Source organism: Solea solea, chromosome 16 (genome assembly GCF_958295425.1).
Source record: "Solea solea chromosome 16, fSolSol10.1, whole genome shotgun sequence".
Lineage (NCBI taxonomy): Eukaryota > Metazoa > Chordata > Actinopteri > Pleuronectiformes > Soleidae > Solea > Solea solea.
In genome coordinates this window covers 2,240,001-2,245,000 of record NC_081149.1, presented here as the reverse complement: position 1 = coordinate 2,245,000, position 5,000 = coordinate 2,240,001, and the positions used below count along the sequence as shown (strand labels likewise).

The 5,000-nt window shown below is 51.3% G+C and overlaps 13 non-coding genes across 13 annotated transcripts; 4 read left to right on the top strand and 9 right to left on the bottom strand.

The window, feature by feature from the left end:
* Positions 1–109: 109 nt before the first annotated feature.
* On the bottom strand, positions 110–228 carry LOC131441324 (5S ribosomal RNA). Its single transcript, XR_009231992.1, has one exon. It is a non-coding gene; the product is annotated as a 5S ribosomal RNA (ribosomal RNA).
* A 308-nt stretch (positions 229–536) lies between these two features.
* LOC131442730 (U2 spliceosomal RNA) lies at positions 537–729 on the top strand. Its single transcript, XR_009233293.1, has one exon. It is a non-coding gene; the product is annotated as a U2 spliceosomal RNA (small nuclear RNA).
* A 124-nt stretch (positions 730–853) lies between these two features.
* On the bottom strand, positions 854–972 carry LOC131441962 (5S ribosomal RNA). Its single transcript, XR_009232551.1, has one exon. It is a non-coding gene; the product is annotated as a 5S ribosomal RNA (ribosomal RNA).
* Positions 973–1,268: 296 nt separating this feature from the next.
* LOC131441119 (5S ribosomal RNA) lies at positions 1,269–1,387 on the bottom strand. Its single transcript, XR_009231795.1, has one exon. It is a non-coding gene; the product is annotated as a 5S ribosomal RNA (ribosomal RNA).
* Positions 1,388–1,695: 308 nt separating this feature from the next.
* LOC131442729 (U2 spliceosomal RNA) lies at positions 1,696–1,888 on the top strand. The gene has a single exon (XR_009233292.1). It is a non-coding gene; the product is annotated as a U2 spliceosomal RNA (small nuclear RNA).
* A 124-nt stretch (positions 1,889–2,012) lies between these two features.
* Positions 2,013–2,131, bottom strand: LOC131441950 (5S ribosomal RNA). The gene has a single exon (XR_009232540.1). It is a non-coding gene; the product is annotated as a 5S ribosomal RNA (ribosomal RNA).
* A 296-nt stretch (positions 2,132–2,427) lies between these two features.
* On the bottom strand, positions 2,428–2,546 carry LOC131441220 (5S ribosomal RNA). Its single transcript, XR_009231893.1, has one exon. It is a non-coding gene; the product is annotated as a 5S ribosomal RNA (ribosomal RNA).
* A 296-nt stretch (positions 2,547–2,842) lies between these two features.
* LOC131441118 (5S ribosomal RNA) lies at positions 2,843–2,961 on the bottom strand. Its single transcript, XR_009231794.1, has one exon. It is a non-coding gene; the product is annotated as a 5S ribosomal RNA (ribosomal RNA).
* Positions 2,962–3,269: 308 nt separating this feature from the next.
* On the top strand, positions 3,270–3,462 carry LOC131442723 (U2 spliceosomal RNA). Its single transcript, XR_009233286.1, has one exon. It is a non-coding gene; the product is annotated as a U2 spliceosomal RNA (small nuclear RNA).
* Positions 3,463–3,586: 124 nt separating this feature from the next.
* On the bottom strand, positions 3,587–3,705 carry LOC131441938 (5S ribosomal RNA). The gene has a single exon (XR_009232529.1). It is a non-coding gene; the product is annotated as a 5S ribosomal RNA (ribosomal RNA).
* A 308-nt stretch (positions 3,706–4,013) lies between these two features.
* LOC131442798 (U2 spliceosomal RNA) lies at positions 4,014–4,206 on the top strand. Its single transcript, XR_009233359.1, has one exon. It is a non-coding gene; the product is annotated as a U2 spliceosomal RNA (small nuclear RNA).
* Positions 4,207–4,330: 124 nt separating this feature from the next.
* LOC131477022 (5S ribosomal RNA) lies at positions 4,331–4,449 on the bottom strand. The gene has a single exon (XR_009243377.1). It is a non-coding gene; the product is annotated as a 5S ribosomal RNA (ribosomal RNA).
* A 296-nt stretch (positions 4,450–4,745) lies between these two features.
* Positions 4,746–4,864, bottom strand: LOC131441927 (5S ribosomal RNA). Its single transcript, XR_009232518.1, has one exon. It is a non-coding gene; the product is annotated as a 5S ribosomal RNA (ribosomal RNA).
* Between the last annotated feature and the right edge of the window lie 136 nt (positions 4,865–5,000).

Genomic DNA, 5,000 nt, shown 5'->3' with positions numbered 1-5,000 from the left:
CATGCTTGCAGAGCGACATCCAAGGCTGAAACTAGAAGGACGTTAACGTGTGCCCGTGCGTCAACGTAATTGCAAGCCCATGTTTCTTGTAAGGAAGCAGCTGTGTAAAAGCTTACAGCACCTGGTATTCCCAGGCTGTGTCCAATCCAAGTACTAACCAGGCCCGACCCTGCTTAGCTTCCGAGATCAGACGAGATCCGGCGTGCTCAGGGTGGTATGGCCGTAAGCCGACGGGCTGGGGACACAGACTCCTTTTATAGACTAGGCAAGGCCCCCTGCTCGTGTAGGAGCTCAAAGGTCAGCCTTTCGAACGTTCAAGAGTTTAAGTTGTTTTTGGTGGGCTTTGCTGTATGGCCGCGCCCTTTGAGTGTGTCAAATGTCAAGCAGCTGTCCGTCAAGGCTCAGAGGTGCACTTAGATCACCTTGGGGCAGAGGTGATCAGCAGCAGCCTTTGTTATGCGCACTTAAAAAACATGGCACCACAACAAGTAACTTGTGTGCCAAGATCTTGAGTTGGCCCCAGACACTTGTGGGCCATCGCTTCTCGGCCTTTTGGCTAAGATCAAGTGTAGTATCTGTTCTAATCAGTTTAATATCTGATATGTCCTCTATATGGGGATTAAATATTAAATGCATTTTTGAGCATTAGGAGGTGAAAACTGGGGCTTGCTCTCTTCACTCCTTGCATTGACCTGGCATTGCAGTGCCACCAGGAACGGTGCACCATTCTCTTTTTTCTGTGAAAACCAAAGCAAGGCTGGAACTAGAAGGACGATAACGTGTGCCTGTGCCCGTGCCCGTGCGTCAACGTAATTGCAAGCCCATGTTTCTTGTAAGGAAGCAGCAGTGTAAAAGCTTACAGCACCTGGTATTCCCAGGCGGTCTCCCATCCAAGTACTAACCAGGCCCGACCCTGCTTAGCTTCCGAGATCAGACGAGATCGGGCGTGCTCAGGGTGGTATGGCCGTAAGCCGACGGGCTGGGGACCCAGACTCCTTTTATAGACTAGGCAAGGCCCCCTGCTCGTGGAGGAGCTCAAAAGTCAGCCTTTCGAACACACTGCACTTGAGCCTTTATCTCCACTACCTGCTACACTCTATTCCAGTATTAGGAAGCTACACCGAGATGGGTAAGCTGCTCCCCATCTCCAAGCTTCTCACATGCTTGCAGAGCGACATCCAAGGCTGAAACTAGAAGGACGTTAACGTGTGCCCGTGCGTCAACGTAATTGCAAGCCCATGTTTCTTGTAAGGAAGCAGCAGTGTAAAAGCTTACAGCACCTGGTATTCCCAGGCGGTGTCCCATCCAAGTACTAACCAGGCCCGACCCTGCTTAGCTTCCGAGATCAGACGAGATCCGGCGTGCTCAGGGTGGTATGGCCGTAAGCCGACGGGCTGGGGACACAGACTCCTTTTATAGACTAGGCAAGGCCCCCTGCTCGTGTAGGAGCTCAAAGGTCAGCCTTTCGAACGTTCAAGAGTTTAAGTTGTTTTTGGTGGGCTTTGCTGTATGGCCGCGCCCTTTGAGTGTGTCAAATGTCAAGCAGCTGTCCGTCAAGGCTCAGAGGTGCACTTAGATCACCTTGGGGCAGAGGTGATCAGCAGCAGCCTTTGTTATGCGCACTTAAAAAACATGGCACCACAACAAGTAACTTGTGTGCCAAGATCTTGAGTTGGCCCCAGACACTTGTGGGCCATCGCTTCTCGGCCTTTTGGCTAAGATCAAGTGTAGTATCTGTTCTAATCAGTTTAATATCTGATATGTCCTCTATATGGGGATTAAATATTAAATGCATTTTTGAGCATTAGGAGGTGAAAACTGGGGCTTGCTCTCTTCACTCCTTGCATTGACCTGGCATTGCAGTGCCACCAGGAACGGTGCACCATTCTCTTTTTTCTGTGAAAACCAAAGCAAGGCTGGAACTAGAAGGACGATAACGTGTGCCTGTGCCCGTGCCCGTGCGTCAACGTAATTGCAAGCCCATGTTTCTTGTAAGGAAGCAGCAGTGTAAAAGCTTACAGCACCTGGTATTCCCAGGCGGTCTCCCATCCAAGTACTAACCAGGCCCGACCCTGCTTAGCTTCCGAGATCAGACGAGATCGGGCGTGCTCAGGGTGGTATGGCCGTAAGCCGACGGGCTGGGGACCCAGACTCCTTTTATAGACTAGGCAAGGCCCCCTGCTCGTGGAGGAGCTCAAAAGTCAGCCTTTCGAACACACTGCACTTGAGCCTTTATCTCCACTACCTGCTACACTCTATTCCAGTATTAGGAAGCTACACCGAGATGGGTAAGCTGCTCCCCATCTCCAAGCTTCTCACATGCTTGCAGAGCGACATCCAAGGCTGAAACTAGAAGGACGTTAACGTGTGCCCGTGCGTCAACGTAATTGCAAGCCCATGTTTCTTGTAAGGAAGCAGCAGTGTAAAAGCTTACAGCACCTGGTATTCCCAGGCGGTCTCCCATCCAAGTACTAACCAGGCCCGATGCTGCTTAGCTTCCGAGATCAGACGAGATCGGGCGTGCTCAGGGTGGTATGGCCGTAAGCCGACGGGCTGGGGACCCAGACTCCTTTTATAGACTAGGCAAGGCCCCCTGCTCGTGGAGGAGCTCAAAAGTCAGCCTTTCGAACACACTGCACTTGAGCCTTTATCTCCACTACCTGCTACACTCTATTCCAGTATTAGGAAGCTACACCGAGATGGGTAAGCTGCTCCCCATCTCCAAGCTTCTCACATGCTTGCAGAGCGACATCCAAGGCTGAAACTAGAAGGACGTTAACGTGTGCCCGTGCGTCAACGTAATTGCAAGCCCATGTTTCTTGTAAGGAAGCAGCAGTGTAAAAGCTTACAGCACCTGGTATTCCCAGGCGGTGTCCCATCCAAGTACTAACCAGGCCCGACCCTGCTTAGCTTCCGAGATCAGACGAGATCCGGCGTGCTCAGGGTGGTATGGCCGTAAGCCGACGGGCTGGGGACACAGACTCCTTTTATAGACTAGGCAAGGCCCCCTGCTCGTGTAGGAGCTCAAAGGTCAGCCTTTCGAACGTTCAAGAGTTTAAGTTGTTTTTGGTGGGCTTTGCTGTATGGCCGCGCCCTTTGAGTGTGTCAAATGTCAAGCAGCTGTCCGTCAAGGCTCAGAGGTGCACTTAGATCACCTTGGGGCAGAGGTGATCAGCAGCAGCCTTTGTTATGCGCACTTAAAAAACATGGCACCACAACAAGTAACTTGTGTGCCAAGATCTTGAGTTGGCCCCAGACACTTGTGGGCCATCGCTTCTCGGCCTTTTGGCTAAGATCAAGTGTAGTATCTGTTCTAATCAGTTTAATATCTGATATGTCCTCTATATGGGGATTAAATATTAAATGCATTTTTGAGCATTGGGAGGTGAAAACTGGGGCTTGCTCTCTTCACTCCTTGCATTGACCTGGCATTGCAGTGCCACCAGGAACGGTGCACCATTCTCTTTTTTCTGTGAAAACCAAAGCAAGGCTGGAACTAGAAGGACGTTAACGTGTGCCTGTGCCCGTGCCCGTGCGTCAACGTAATTGCAAGCCCATGTTTCTTGTAAGGAAGCAGCAGTGTAAAAGCTTACAGCACCTGGTATTCCCAGGCGGTCTCCCATCCAAGTACTAACCAGGCCCGACCCTGCTTAGCTTCCGAGATCAGACGAGATCGGGCGTGCTCAGGGTGGTATGGCCGTAAGCCGACGGGCTGGGGACACAGACTCCTTTTATAGACTAGGCAAGGCCCCCTGCTCGTGGAGGAGCTCAAAAGTCAGCCTTTCGAACGTTCAAGAGTTTAAGTTGTTTTTGGTGGGCTTTGCTGTATGGCCGCGCCCTTTGAGTGTGTCAAATGTCAAGCAGCTGTCCGTCAAGGCTCAGAGGTGCACTTAGATCACCTTGGGGCGGAGGTGATCAGCAGCAGCCTATGTTATGCGTACTTAAAAAACATGGCACCACAACAAGTAACTTGTGTGCCAAGATCTTGAGTTGGCCCCAGACACTTGTGGGCCATCGCTTCTCGGCCTTTTGGCTAAGATCAAGTGTAGTATCTGTTCTTATCAGTTTAATATCTGATATGTCCTCTATATGGGGTTTAAATATGAAATGCATTTTTGAGCATTGGGAGTTGAAAACTGGGGCTTGCTCTCTTCACTGCTTGCATTGACCTGGCATTGCAGTGCCACCAGGAACGGTGCACCATTCTCTTTTTTCTGTGAAAACCAAAGCAAGGCTGGAACTAGAAGGACGTTAACGTGTGCCTGTGCCCGTGCCCGTGCGTCAACGTAATTGCAAGCCCATGTTTCTTGTAAGGAAGCAGCAGTGTAAAAGCTTACAGCACCTGGTATTCCCAGGGGGTCTCCCATCCAAGTACTAACCAGGCCCGACCCTGCTTAGCTTCCGAGATCAGACGAGATCGGGCGTGCTCAGGGTGGTATGGCCGTAAGCCGACGGGCTGGGGACACAGACTCCTTTTATAGACTAGGCAAGGCCCCCTGCTCGTGGAGGAGCTCAAAAGTCAGCCTTTCGAACACACTGCACTTGAGCCTTTATCTCCACTACCTGCTACACTCTTTTCCAGTATTAGGAAGCTACACCGAGATGGGTAAGCTGCTCCCCATCTCCAAGCTTCTCACATGCTTGCAGAGCGACATCCAAGGCTGAAACTAGAAGGACGTTAACGTGTGCCCGAGCGTCAACGTAATTGCAAGCCCATGTTTCTTGTAAGGAAGCAGCAGTGTAAAAGCTTACAGCACCTGGTATTCCCAGGCGGTCTCCCATCCAAGTACTAACCAGGCCCGACCCTGCTTAGCTTCCGAGATCAGACGAGATCGGGCGTGCTCAGGGTGGTATGGCCGTAAGCCGACGGGCTGGGGACACAGACTCAATTTATAGACTAGGCAAGGCCCCCTGCTCGTGGAGGAGCTCAAAAGTCAGCCTTTCGAACACACTGCACTTGAGCCTTTATCTCCACTACCTGCTACACTCTATTCCAGTAT